The following is a 14,400-nucleotide window of genomic DNA, read 5'->3' on the forward strand; positions in this document are numbered from 1 at the left end:
ACACAGCCAGTGTGGCCACGGCAGGTCTGGTCCATCCTGTGACAGGGTGGCAGATACCCCTGTCTGCCTGGTGACAAATACTCCGGGACGTGGGCTAAGGGGCTGCATCCGAATCACGCTCATGGTGTACAGGGCAGGTCTACGGTCGAGTGGTTCTCGAGCAGCAGAGGATGCTGCCGACCCCCCCCCCCCCCCCCCGCCCCCCGCCCCCGGCCGGGACTGTTTGGCAATATCCAGCCATTCCTGGTTATGGCAACCGAGGGTGAGGGCTATCGGCAAGCAGTGGATGGATGGTGCCGGGGAGGCTATGCTGCTGGATGGCCTGCAGCGTGCAGGCAGCCCCCACGCGACGCGTGTCCAGGTGCCCAGGTTCAGGCAATCCTGGCACGGTCCAGAGCACCAGAGCCAGGAGACCTGGCTGTGGGTGCCTTTCTCGTCTCTGAAAGGGGGATCATACATCTACCTGCCGAGATTCCGAGGAGCCTGGAGCTGAGGTAACTAGAGCGTGGAGTCGATCATCCCTTCCCTCGGCGGTGCCGACCTCGAGCCGAGTGCAGGCCGCCCGAGTCAGTGACCACACAAGGATGGAAGGGACGTCGCCTCTGCCCTCAGAGAACCCAGGGACAGGGTGAGCAGAAACGGTGCGCACGCTCGGCTCCTTTCCGGCGTGGTGGCTGGCCCTCACAGGGCGTGGGGCACGTGTGCTTGGGTGGAACAGCAGCGAGCAGGAGAGCAGGAGACTGACGTGCTTCTCCGAGGTCAGAGGTCAGGGCGGGACCTCTGAGGTGAAGAGGTGGAGAACAGCAGGGGCCTGAGCAGGGAGGGGCCTCTCTGCAGCAGCAGCAGCAGCAGCAGCAGGCTTTGGCTGGGGTGTGTGTGTGTGTGTGTGTGTGTGTGTGTCTGGAAGGGTCAGGCTGTCCGCGGCACGGTGACTGCGGTGACTGCGGTGACTGCGGTGACTGCGGCCGGAGCACAGACACGGGGGAAAGAGGGGAGAGAGATGAGCTGGGAGGGAAGGCAGGCGGCAGGCGGCCAGGGGCCTATTCGCAGGCGGGGCGGGCAAGGCACGTAGGGCACCGACCCCGATGGCACCGGCGCCACCCGGAGAGCCAGGACCCCCTCAACCTCGAGCCCCGGGCCCCCTTGGTGGCCTCACCCCTGTCCGGGCCCTCCTCCTTCGCCGTGCTAAGAAGCCGGGAGTCCGCTCCCCGGGCCGGGAGCAGCCGCCCGGCAAAAGCCGCGGACTTCCTTATTTTCCAGGAGGAGAGCTGGATTACCGCATAGAAAAATAGGCTTTTGCCATCCAGTCTCGTACTTAGCCTCAATTCGGGCAAGTGGGGGTGGAAAAAAGAGAGACGGGGAGGATGTGTGAAAGAGTTAAGGAACTCAACTTGATTTCAAGCCCCCTTGAGGCGCTCCCGAAGTATCCATCTGCCCAAAGACAGTTGGTGGGCCGGCACAAAAGTATTCCCGTCTGTCCCCCATACAGGGCCATCTCTCAGGAGCTCTCCGGCGAAAAGTTGTCAATCCCCTTTCACTCGACCGAATCTACTATCCACACAGTTGTCATCATTGCCATTGGTCAAGATCCACACCGGTTGCATAGTTGTGCGGAGTTTGGGACTCCCACCCACTGGTCTTGGCTTCCTCACCTTTGTGAGACTTTTCTCTGAATATCTTGTATATCGCTATGTCTCCGGTCAATATCAAGAGACTCTTTTTTTTTTTTTTTAAGATCTTTTATTTGTTTATTTATTCATGAGAGACAGACAGACAGAGAGAGAGAGAGAGAGAGGCAGAGACACAGGTCGCTATGTCTCCGGTCAATATCAAGAGACTCTTTTTTTTTTTTTTTTTAAGATCTTTTATTTGTTTATTTATTCATGAGAGACAGACAGACAGAGAGAGAGAGAGAGAGAGGCAGAGACACAGGCAGAGGGAGAAGCAGGCTCCATGCCGGGAGCCCGACCTGGGACTCGATCCCGGGACTCCAGGATCGCGCTCTGGGCCAAAGGCAGGCGCCAAACCGCTGAGCCACCCAGGGATCCCCCTCAAGAGACTGTTTTACATGAAACCTGTCCCCAAAGGCCCGCACATCTCAAGGCAGCGGAGGCAGTGGAAAAGGAGGGCCCATCAGTTACCTACGACCTAATCACCTTCCTCCAAATCCAGCCTTGGGATCCTGGCTGTGGTCTACAAGTCAGAGTGATCACTGAACTGCGCTGCCATCACCGGGACAATAGCTCTCAGCTCCATCCACGCGCAGGTCAGCTTCTGAAACCGATATTTATTTATTTATTTATTTATTTATTTATTTATTTATTTGTTTGTTTGTTTGTTTATTTATTTATTTATTTATTTATTTATTTATTTATTTCAAACCGATAGTTTAATCCCGAACTGTAATTCCCAGCCGGCGCGACTTGCCTCCGGCATCCTTTGCAAAACGCCCTTACTGTGCTACACAGGGAAGTAGGAGGTAAATACTGAAGTATCAGGAAGGCACGTTGATGCGCACATCCACATGACAACCACCAGGCAGGAGATCACTGGAAGATTCAAGGAGGGATTCTGACGCCTGCACCAAGTACAGCGAGCCTCCACGTAGGCAGGAGCCACACACGTGGACTCTGTGGGGTGTGTTCAAGTGGTGATGGGCACCAGGCGCAGCCCTGCCGTTCACGACAGGAGACTCAAACCGTGAACGATTGTGGGTGAAGCGCTGGCCAAGAAAAGAAAGGAACAGCTTCCAAGGCTTCCCCGAAGCCGCCTTCCTGCGCAAATTGGCGTGGACCGGGACCTTACGGGGTGTGTGTGGGGGGGGGCGGGGGGGGGAGTGCGTATTCCTCGGATCGGTTGCGTGCCTTGGGCGTTAAGTGTAAAGCAAGGGTCTGGCCCTGCCGCGGAGGTGGAGGTGCGGGCGGTGGGCCTCGTGGCCTGCAGGCGGAGGCCACAATAGGAGGAGGCCTAGGCCTGGAGGGCTAGGCCTGCAGCCCGCCCGCCCGCCCGTGGCCTGCAGAGAGCGCACGTGCGCACAAGCAGATGCTCCGGTGGGGGCGGGGAGGGGGGCGGAGGCAGGGGCACTGAGCCCGGGAGGGGGGCGGGGGGCTCCCATCCACTTCCGGCCCAGCCCCCAGCGACTCCAGAGGCGGCGCCCTGGTGGCTCCAACACGTGTAGCTGTTTCCCCGAATCCCAGGTACGTTGCGTTGCGTGGTGCTTTCGTGGGGCGGGCTTCTGGCCGACCATTTGCAAGTCAGGCTGGTGGCTCCCGCTGTGCAGCTGCGGCGCTTGCGAGACGTGAGAGATGGAAGTAGAGTCCTCAAGGCGCTTGCGTTTTCTCTACTTTGTAGGGCCCCTTTTGCAGCACGATGCAACAGGCCGTAGAACGAGCTCTGGACCGTGCGGACTATGTCATCGCGAGTGCCCAGCAGAGGCCTCCTAAAAGGAAATGCTCGTCGAGTGGGGCAGCCTCTCTGTTTGAAAAGCTTTATGACATCTACGTGGAAGAGTGTGGGAAAGAGCCCGAGGCTACGGAGGAACTGAGAAGCAACGCGAACTTGTTAGAGAAGCTGGTTAGGAGAGAGTCGTTGGCGTGTTTAGTGGTCAACCTACACCCAGGAGGGGAGGGATATTCGCTGATGCTGGAGGGGAAGCAGGGCTCCTGCTCGGAGACCATTCGGCTGCCTTACGAGGAAGGCGAGCTGCTCGAATACCTGGATGCTGAAGAGTTGCCTCCTGCCCTGGTGGATCTCCTGGAACAATCTCAGGTTAACATTTTCCACTGTGGGTGTGTCATAGCACAGGTACGGGACTACAGGCAGTGCAGCCACGGGGAGCCTGCCGGCTACCAGACCAGGCACGTTCTCCTGCGCCCCACGATGCAGACCTTAGCCTGCGACATGCAGTCCATAACCAGCGACGGCCAGCAGTGGACCGAGGAAGAGAAACTGTTGCTTGAGAGCCAGCTGATCTTGGCCACCGCCGAACCCCTGTGTCTTGACCCTTCTCTGTCAGTAGCCTGCGCTGCAAACAGGCTGCTCTATAACAAGCAGAAGATGAACACTCGCCCGATGAAAAGGAGCTTCAGGAGGTATTCCGCACCCTCTCTGACTCGCCAGCAGGAGCTGTCTCAATGCCCACCTCCTCCCGAGCTGGGACTATGGGCCTCTTGCAAAAAAAGCAGACAAAGCCAAGCCGGGCAGCGGTACGACCTCAAGATTTCTAAAGCAGGGAGCTGTGTGGATCTGTGGAAACGGAGGCCCTGTGACTTGGCCGTCCCTTCTGAAGTGGATGTGCAGAAATACGCCAGAGGGAAGAGGCCGGCCAGATGCCACGTCTCCCCTGCAGGGGTCTGGCCAGCCCCCGAGGTAAGAGACGATGGTGTGTTTGGCTATGAAGGCGGCCGTGAGCCTCAGACAACGGAGCCGGCCTCCACGCAGCCGCCGAGCAACCCACCTTTCTGTGGACAGAGAAGGCCCTGGCACAGAGCCGGCCGTGAGCGACCGACGTCTCCTCCGCGCTCGGCCACAGATGGCCGTCCGAACCGTGTCCCGCCCGAGTCCAAGGCTGACGCCGGGAGGCTAGTCGTTCGGCCGGAGGCGGTGGGCCAGCAGACGGCCCGGGGCCCGGCCACCGCGTGGTCACCCGGCCCCAGCGGCTCAGCCGGCCCCGGCGGGCCTCCTCCCGGGAAACCAGCGCAACAGCCGACGACGACGACGACGACGGCGGTGTCGGTTTGGTCTCCAGTCCTGGGGAAGGGCGTCAGACACCCACCTCTGCGCATCAGACTTCCCTGGAGCTCAGGAGAGAGCTGGCCAGGTGACAGTTTTCCTCCAGGGGAGGAGGCCAGCAGCTTCCTTCAGTCGCCACCTCCCGCTCCTGCTCCGGCGCCACCCAGTCTTTCCCAGAAACCCTCCGTGGGCCTGCCTGGAGTTAGCCCGCTTCCCGCAGCCGCCCTGTCCACCGGCAGCTCCTCGCAGGGGACCCTGGCGCCCAGGGTCCCTGCCGACTCCCAGCCGCCGCCCGGGGAAGCGATCCGAGTTCGCGCGCTTCCCGCGGCCGCCCTGGCCGCCCCGGTCTCGGCCTGGGCCGGGGCCTCGGCCTCGGCCTCGGCCAACTCCCAGCGGCCCTCTGGGGAGGCCGACTCCCCGCCGCCGCCGCCTGGGGACGCGATCCGAGTTCGCGCGCTTCCCGCGGCCGCCCCGGCCGCCGCCAGCTCCTCACAGAGGCCCCCGGCCGCCCGGGTCTCGGCCAAGTCCCAGCCGCCGCCTGGGGAAGCGATCCGAGTTCGCGCGCTCTCTGCAGCCGCCCTGGCCGCCGCCAGCTCCTCACAGAGGCCCCCGGCCACCCCGGCCACCCCGGCCACCCCGGCCTCGGCCAAGTCCCAGAAGTCCGCTGTGGAACTGATTCGAGTCAGCATGTTTCCTGCAGGCGCTTTGCCCACCGCCGGCTCCTCATCAAGAACCACGGCCACCCCGGTCACGGTCAAGTCCCAGAAATCCTCTGTGACTCAGGACGCTGGAGTTAGCAGGCTGCCCACGACCACCCTGTCCCCCGCCAGCTCCTCCCAGAGCAGCCCGGCCACCCCGGTCACGGCCACGTCCGCCGGCCGCAGCGTCGTCGTCCAAGCGGCGGGCCCTGGCGGCCGAGCCCAGGCTGTGGCGGGGGCCTGCAGCCCCAGGCAGGGCTCTACCGCCGGCTCCGCGGCTCCTGCGGCAAGTAAGCCCAGCAGCGCGCCCTCGGGAGCTCGGCCACCAGAGGCAGTGTCCTCTGCGCCGCCGGTCCGCGTTCAGTTTTTCTTAAAAAGCGCTTCAGGCCTCAGGCCAGTGACTCTCCTGGAGCTTCGGCAAGATTCGCTCCTTCTGAACGCCGGGCAGCAGCCAGAGCAGAAGGTCTATCAGCTGATTCCCCAGGACCGACTCCAGCAAGCCCTCACTCCCGGCCCTCCGCAGCCAGTGCCACAGGGGTCAAGTGCGCAAGGTGCGGCGAGTCCAAGAGCGGCCTCTTCTGCTCAGCCAGCCGTGCTCGTGAAGTTCGGTGCAGAAGGCAGTTTGCCGCAGCCCCAGGCAGCGGTGTCGGCGCTGGCACAGCTCGGCTCTGCAGAGAGCCAGAGAACACCCGGGCAGAGCCAGCCTCGTCCTCTGCAGGCACTGCAGCTGTCCCCTGCGTCGTCGTCGCAGCCCCAGCCCCAGCGCCAGCGCCAGCGCCAGCCCCCGCCCCGGGGTCAGCCCCAGCTGAAGCCCCGGCCCCAGTCTCACCCCCCAGCCCCAGCCCCAGCCCCAGCCCCAGCCTCAGTCCCAGCCCCAGCCCCAGCCTCAGCATCACCCCCAGCCCCAGCCCCAGAAGCAGGTACAACAACTGAGAATCTTGCAGGGCCCCAGCTGCAGCCTCAGCCCTAGTCCCAGCCCCAGCCCCAGCCTCAGCCCCAGCCTCAGTGTCAGCCCTCGCCCCAGCCCCAGCCCCAGCCCCAGCCCCAGCCTCAGTGTCAGCCCTTGCCCCAGCCCCAGCCTCAGTCCCAGCCCCAGCCCCAGCCCCAGCCCCAGGGTCAGCCCTAGCCCCAGCCCCAGCCTCAGCCCCAGCCCCAGTATCACCCCCAGCCCCGGTCTGACTCCCAGTCTCACCCCCAGCCTCAGCCCCAGCCCTAGCCTCAGCTCCGGAAGCAGGTACAACAGCTGAGAATCTTGCAGGGCCCTGCAGCTGTGACCATGGTAGCAGCCCAGATGCCTGGGCCACCTCAGGGCCAGCAGGCCGCAAGCCAGTCCAAAGGTAAAATGACCAGAGACCCGCCTTCCCCTCCCCAGTTCTGAGTCTTGCATTATTTTCTGTCTATTTTAAAAGCACCAGAGCGGGATCCCTGGGTGGCTCAGCGGTTTGGCGCCTGCCTTTGGCCCAGGGTGCGATCCTGGAGACCCGGGATCAAATCCCACGTCGGGCTCCCGGTGCATGGAGCCTGCTTCTCCCTCTGCCTGTGTCTCTGCCTCTCTCTCTCTGTGTGACTATCATAAATAAATAAAAATTTATAAAAAAAATAAATAAATAAAAGCACCAGAGCATCCACCCAGGTGACCTCCCGATTTTTGACTTCACGTTGGGTGGTTTTGGTGTTTTTGTTTTCCATAAGGTATCGGTATTTTACGGTGAGATGTCTAAACTCTACGGAAGCACAACCTCATGAGCGTTATGTAGAAACAAGGCAGCGATTTAAGAACCTGGGATTGTGTTGCTTTGTTGTTGTAGCTGTAGACTGAGTTCTCTTTAGGAGAATGTTCTGCGGTGTCCTCAGCTCCACACTAGGTTCAGTCTAAAGTCCTAAAGCTGAGGATCCCCGGGTGGCTCAGCGGTTTAGCGCCTGCCTTTGGCCCAGGGCGCGATCCTGGAGTCCCGGGATCGAGTCCCACGCCGGGCTCCTGGCGTGGAGCCTGCTTCTCCCTCCTCCTGTGTCTCTGCCCCTCTCTCTCTCTCTCTCTGTCTATCCTAAATAAATAAATAAATCTTAAAAAAAAAATAAAGTCCTAAAGCCTATAATTTCTCGAAAATGATAAAACGACAACTAGCAGTCATTTAAACCTGGTATTTTTTTTTTTTTATCTGAAAACTTTTAGATGTGTTACAAACCCTGACCTGAAGTGTACGGGCTTCAGCGTTTTTTGAGTGTGCGGTTCAGCGATGCTGACTGGATTCACGTCGTTGCGTGAAGGACCTCTGGAATGGTTCTCCTCTTGCGAAAGCGAAACTCTATCCCCGCGGAGCAGCAGCTCCCCATTTCCCCATTTCCCCCTCTCCGCAGCCCGGGCACCCACCGTGCTCCGTTCTGGTTCCCGCAGCTGGACCGCCTCGGGTACCTGGGTGAAGCGGCATCGCGGGGCAGCCGTGTCCTTTGGTGACTGGCTCACTCCGCGCAGCCAGTAAGGGACGTCCTCAAGGTTCGCCCACGTTGTCGCGTGGGACGCCAAGGTCGTAGCTTTCTAAACATGGTTTCCCTGTGCATAGTCTGTGCTGAAGTGACCTATTAAATACCAGAGACAGCTTTGAGAGGAATGGCCTTGGCGTGTGCTCTAAAAGGTCTGTGCACGGTGTGGTCACTGCAGTTTTTACAAAGGCGTTTTGAGAGAAGAGGTGACGCCCACCGAGAGGTGATGTGCTTGTCAGGCCTGTGTGGAGGATGTGGGAGACCTCCCAATGGGCAGCGTGGCTCAGGGGCGCCCTGCTTGGTGGTGGCCCCGGGCTGCTGCTTTAGCATCAGTGCCCCCCAGTCCCCGCGCCCCCTCAGGCCCCGCAGAGCTCAGCCCCTCTCCTCCAGGTGCAAGCTGGCCTTGAAAAGGCACTTGTGGGATGTCTCGCTTCCTCCCTGTACAGTCGTTGACTTGCTTTAGAACTGCAGGTTATTTGCGGGCGCTAAACAGCTAAGCGTTCGAAAATGAGCTTGCTTTATTTGCTCTTCAAGTGTCGGCAACCTCTCTGTCAGGTTCCGAAGCGGAATCCACCCGTTTCTTTCTCTCTTTTTTTAATATTTTTTTTATTGGAGTTCAGTTTGCCAACATACAGCATAACACTCAGTGCTCATCCCATCAAGTGCCCCCCTCAGTGCCCGTCACCCAGTCACCCCCGCCCACCTCCCTTTCCTCCCACTCATTTTCTCTCCTTTCCCCTTTATTCCCTTCCACCCGTGTTTCTTTCTCCCTGTCTCTTCCTGGTGGCCATCAGTTGTTCAGCAGCCCCGGCTCCCCCGTGTCTGTCTGTCCCCGCTTGCTTGTCTCAGTGGGGCTCAAGATATCCCTGAAGTTCTTGCTGTTTCCCCTTTCTTTTTTTGGAGGTGTAGTTCACCTAAGCGCCGAGTAACCGGTTTCAGGCGTACAGCTGAGTGGCATTGACTATGCTTCCAGCGCTCTGGGACCGCCAGCTCCAGTTCCAGAACAGTTTCGTCACCCCAAAGAAAGCTCTGGAGCCAGGAAGCCCTGGCTGCCCATCCTCCCCTCCCCCAGCCCCGGAAACACCAGTTTGCTTCCTGTGTCTGTGGACTTCCCTGTTGTAGATATTTGCTGATGATGGCATCAGATGGCACGTGACCTTCCTTGCCTGGCCTGTCTCACTGGGCATAAGGTGTTTGAGGTTCGCCTGTGGTGTAACGCGTATCGGGCTTTGTTCGTTCTAGTCGGGCCGAAGAACGTTCCCTGGCGTGCATATAGCACATTGTGTCTACCCGTTGTTCATTGGTGGACGTGTAGGTTGCTTCCACCTCTTGGCCATTGTGAGTACCGTTGGCTAGGAGCGTTGGTGTACATGTAGTTTTTTGAGAGCTTCTCATATTTCATTCCATTACGGTTTTCTAAGGGGCACCCTGTCGCCAGATAATGTGTTTTTCTATGTACACATGCATGCTGCCTGCCTTTTGCCCTAGGAGAAAAGGGAGGTGTTGCCTGGCAGCCCAAAAGAGATGAACAAAGAGGCAGGGAACTGGTGCTTCCTGCTTGATCAACCCCGACTGTCCTGGGCCTGCTGTCCCAGCCCCGGTAAGGGGGGATTTCGACCAACTTCAAGAAATGAGTCAGCTCTGCCACGTGCGTGACGCTGAGCCTGCTAGGGCCCTTAGGTAACCCGTCCCGGACATCGTTGTGCATGTGCCTGCACTTTTCACGAGTGAGCCAGTGTAATGACCGCTCGGTAAGAGGAATCAACCGGACACCTGCACTGCGAATCTCACCTGATTTGATGTAGTTCTTTCCTTTTGCCCTCTCGGTACTGGTGACCCTTGAACAGTGTGGGGGTTAGGGGCGCCGAGTCCCCACGAGGTCAAAAAGTCTGTATCTCTTGCCTAACCAAAAAGTTAACTCCTCATAGCCTACTGCTGACCAGAAGCTTTGCCGATCATGCAAACACTCGACTGACATGCGTTTTGTTTATTATTGGTAGTATATGCTGTGTTCTTACAATAAACTATGTTAGAGATAACAAAATATCATGCAAATTATTAGGAGGACAGAATACATGTACCGTAGTCTACGGTATTTCTCGAAAAAATATGCATATAATGGACTTGAGAGACGTAAATCTATGTTGTTTAGGGTTCAGTTATGCTACAGGGAGACATAGGTGAACTTGGCCTTGAGTCATGTGGCGCTTCCTTCCCAGGCCAGTAAATAAATTCAGCTTTGTGTGACATTACCATTGTGGTATATGGTCATTTCCTTTTAATCATCCCATCAGTATTGGTAATTTGATGCCACTGCCACACGGATGAATAGGAAGGGGTAAGCACCCTTGATGTAAAATCCCACAGTATATTTATTCACTCACCTGTGTACGGAGGACTTCTCACATACCTGGTAATGTGTTAGGCCTCAGCTGGGATGAGAATACAGATACCAAAGTAAAGAAAAATGGCTCTTTAGAATCTGGTTTTATTTATAACTCATGTCATTTCATCCTTTAGCAATTTACGCTACATTCCCAGTAAATAAAGCCTCAATAAAACAATGCAGGGTACATATGCAAAGATGAGTACATAATAAATAGATTGGGGAACAGAAGGCTCGAGATTTTAGTGCCTTGTCACCCTATCACGAGTAGAACACAGACCACAACTTGGTAGAGGTAAGTTTCCAGATAGAAATGTATTGCCCCTCCCCCGCCCCTGAAGTCCAGAGATGTGTATCTGCACAGATAATGTGTACTTACCTCATAAATGATAAGTTAAAATAAAAATATTTCATCCCATTCTCAATTTCTATTTTGAGAAAATCTTAGGAACATTCACTTCTCCTAAGAAACTTTTGTTTTCCTACAGGTAACTGAACATGTTAGGGGCCTTGCTAGATAGGGTGTCTCCAGGGTCCTGTTCCCACTTCTCCCACCTTCCAACCGATACCAGTCCTGTCTTTGGTTTTGTTGTGTGCTGCCTCCTGAAATAGCATCCCGGCCACCCATTCATTAGTGGAAGCCGAGTTTCTTCTCACTACTAAGGATGAGGACGTCCTTGACAATCTCAGTAGTGTTTCAAGTATATATCTTTTTCCATAAAATAATCCTTCATCTGCAGAACTTCAGTATTTCATCTACAGGATAAATGTACTTAGCTGTTTTATTTTTTAATGCTTTCATTTTTTTTTAAAGATTTTATTTATTTATTCATGAGAGACACAGAGAGAGAGAGAGGCAGAGACACAGGCAGAGGGAGAAGCAGGCTCCACACAGGGAGCCTGACATGGGACTCGATCCAAGGTCTCCAGGATCACACCCCCGGCTGCAGGTGGCGCTAAACCGCTGAGCCACCGGGCCTGCCCTACTTAGCTGTTTTAATTGTATCTTGAGAAACACGTAGGCTATAAAATTCAGGATTTCTTCCCACTCAGTCCTTGCAAGGACTGTCTAAGGAAGGTACAGTTATTGATGAGGAAACAAGGCATTGGGAGCTAAAGGTCACCTACCTATCAAGTATCAGCCCAGATTTGGACCTAAGCCTTTGGGGTAAGAGACCATGTCCTTTCTCACACTGCCCTCTCAGCTGCCTCACTGAGGACAAGACAAAGACCCATCCACAGTGGGCTCAGCATATGTTTGGAGAGACCCCAAGACGTACAGATGAAGTGACAGATTACAGCCTATCATTTAACTATGTGTTGGTGCCATCTCTGCCATAGGTTGGAACCAACTGAAAGAGATTCAGAGTCAGACTGTTGGACATCAATATATTCTCTTTGAAAGTGACACTAATATGTTAGAAAATGTAATTTAGATGTGGGCCAAGCAAGTTTCATAATACTGCTCCCTGGTAGTAGGAACATTCTTCTAGTCCCAGGCGGGCTGGAGAACTGCAGACCTCTCTCCCCAGGCCTGGCCTTCTCACCTGGGAGAATGGAGTGGGCAGAGCAAGGCTAATTTTACTCTATCTCATAAAAGCAAGACAACAGGTGATGATCAAGCTTGCTTAAATTGTACATAGCGGCCAGATTATTTAATGATTATCACAGCAGCCCACCAAGGAGCTGCTTACAAGACATGCATTATTCATTTAATCCTCAAAATGACCCTATTGGTGGTTAGTGTTGTAAACTCCATTTTCAAGTGAGACAGCTGAGAGGATACTGTAACTAATCTAGCTAAGGGAGGAGCCAAGATTTGAATCTAGATAGCCTGGTTCCAGAACCCATAATCTTAACCATTAAGCTGGAGCTGCTTAATAAATTTACAGGGTCAGACTGGGAATAACTAGGGCTAGATATAACCGCTGTTTATAAAGCTATTTTCATAGAAAAATACTCATAAATCAGGGGTGCCTGGGTGGCTCAGTTGGTTAAATATCTGCCTTTGGCTCAGATCCTGATCTCAGGGTCCTGGGATCGAACCCCACGTGGGGCTCCCTACTCAGTGGGACATCTGCTTTTCCCTCTCCCTCTGTCCTTCCCCACTCCCTGCCCTGCTCATGCACTCTCTCTCAAATGAATGAAATCTTTTTAAAAATACTTATAAATCATACTTAGAAGATGACCTTATCGTACAGTGGGACTTTCTCCACATAAAGGTCAAAGATGATCTACCACCCTGGAGTTGCCAGTTATCTGCTATAGTGAAATGAGCATAATTATCCCAAAGTGACCTCATTCTGGTTTGCTGGGAGCAGGGTGGAGGAAGCTTCCACTGAAGGATTTCTGATGGGGCAGCATGTCACCAAAACAGGCTCTGGTGAGAACTGGGAAGGGTACGAGACTTCCCCTGCCTGCAAACCAACAAGTGAGTCTGCTTTAATCTCTTAGATGCTGGCAGAAATCACAAGAACATTGGGTCAAAGGCAAAGGATTTTATTACCCGTAGCACGACAGGCAGCATGTGCTTCATGTTTGCGTTGGTTCTCTTGCCCCGCCACGTCCCACTGGGGCAACTCGGAGACAGGCCCAAGTGGATGCTGCACATGCAGTGGAGGTGTGTCATAGGGGAGGAACCAAGCTTAGGAAATACCAGGATCTTAAAGAGAGCTGCAAGCAAACCTGCCCAATTTTTGCCCTAAAGGGAGACATTATGATACCAGTCAACAAATTTTTCTTTGGCTCCATATGGAGACACAATCTCTGTCTCCTAAGGCTGTTCATTACACAAATTTCCTTGGAAAGTTATCTCAGAATAAAAGCTGTCAGTGCCTCTGTTCACAAAATGTGCAGAAACAAGGGAAACCCAGGAAAAGTGTCTCCCAGCAGACCTCAGGTGCTGATGGCTTAAATTCTGAGACAACTCCTTTAAATATCTAGTGTCTAGCTCCAGACTGCATGGCACCCAAGCAGTTTGTGTATCCCTTCCTTGATAAGATTGTTTTCTCATGCTTGTTCTAAAGAAGAGCAATAATGATGCAGGTCCCTCTATTGGAACGTGAACCCACACTGTGTATCTAGGAAAATATGGTGGCACTGGTACTCTCCTCTGCTGGATGATGGGAGGAAAGGGATCCATGCCTTCTCTTCTCTTGCTATCCTGGCCTTGTAAGTTTTTCTCTTTCCCAATAAAGCTAGTAGCTGAATTTGTTTCAAGCTCTGGTATATGACAGGCGAGACCCAAATGGTCTTAATACAGTAGATAAAGAAAAATAACCAGACATCTTAGAGTTCCCAGCAGCCAGAGGAGAAAGATCAAACAGGACAGACACCCAGCAAAAACAGAATTGCTACAGAAGACAGATAACGATTAAAAAAATAAAACTAGGATTTAAAGAGATTCACGTATAGTATCAGGGTGATCAACTGTCCCAGTTTGCCTGGGACTGAGTGTTCCAGGGATGTGACCCTTTCGGTGCTAAAGCCAGGACAGTGCTCGGCAAACCAGGGTAAGTTGGTCATCCTATACATGCACACCTCTTCCCACACGTACAAACTCTCTGAAATTGGATGCTGTGGTTTCAAACTTAAGGAAACATCAGATGGGGATGCCTGGGTGGCTCGATCAGTTAAGCATTCAACTCTTGATTTCGGCTCAGGTCATGATCTCAGGGTCCTGGGATGGAGCCCCACATGGGGCTCTGCTCTGAGCCTGGAGTCTGTTTGAGATTCTCTCTCTCCCTCTGCCTCCACTCATTCTCGCTCGCTCTCTAAATAAATAGATAGATAGATAAATAGATAGATAGATAGATAGATAGATAAATAAATAATAAATAAATAAATAAATAAATAAATAAATAAATAAATAAATAAATAAAATCTTAAAAAAAAAAAAAGATACGGGGCACCTGAGTGGCTAGGTTGATTAAGTATCTGCCTTCGGCTCAGAGCATGATCCCAGAGTGCTGGGATCAAGCCCCATGTCGGGCTCCCTGCTCAGTGGGGAGCCTGCTTCTCCCTGTCCTTCCTGCTCATTCTCTCTCTTGCTATCTCTCAAATAAATAAAATATTTTTAAAAAAACAAACATAGTTTTTAAAAAA

At 54.3% G+C, this 14,400-nt stretch overlaps 1 pseudogene; it reads left to right on the forward strand.

Annotated features, from left to right (window-relative positions):
• The first annotated feature begins 3,114 nt into the window (after positions 1–3,114).
• Positions 3,115–7,464, forward strand: LOC140628563 (transcription factor SPT20 homolog pseudogene; annotated as a pseudogene).
• Positions 7,465–14,400: the final 6,936 nt, after the last annotated feature.

This window comes from Canis lupus, chromosome X (genome assembly GCF_048164855.1).
Source record: "Canis lupus baileyi chromosome X, mCanLup2.hap1, whole genome shotgun sequence".
In the NCBI taxonomy this organism is placed as follows: Eukaryota; Metazoa; Chordata; class Mammalia; order Carnivora; family Canidae; genus Canis; species Canis lupus.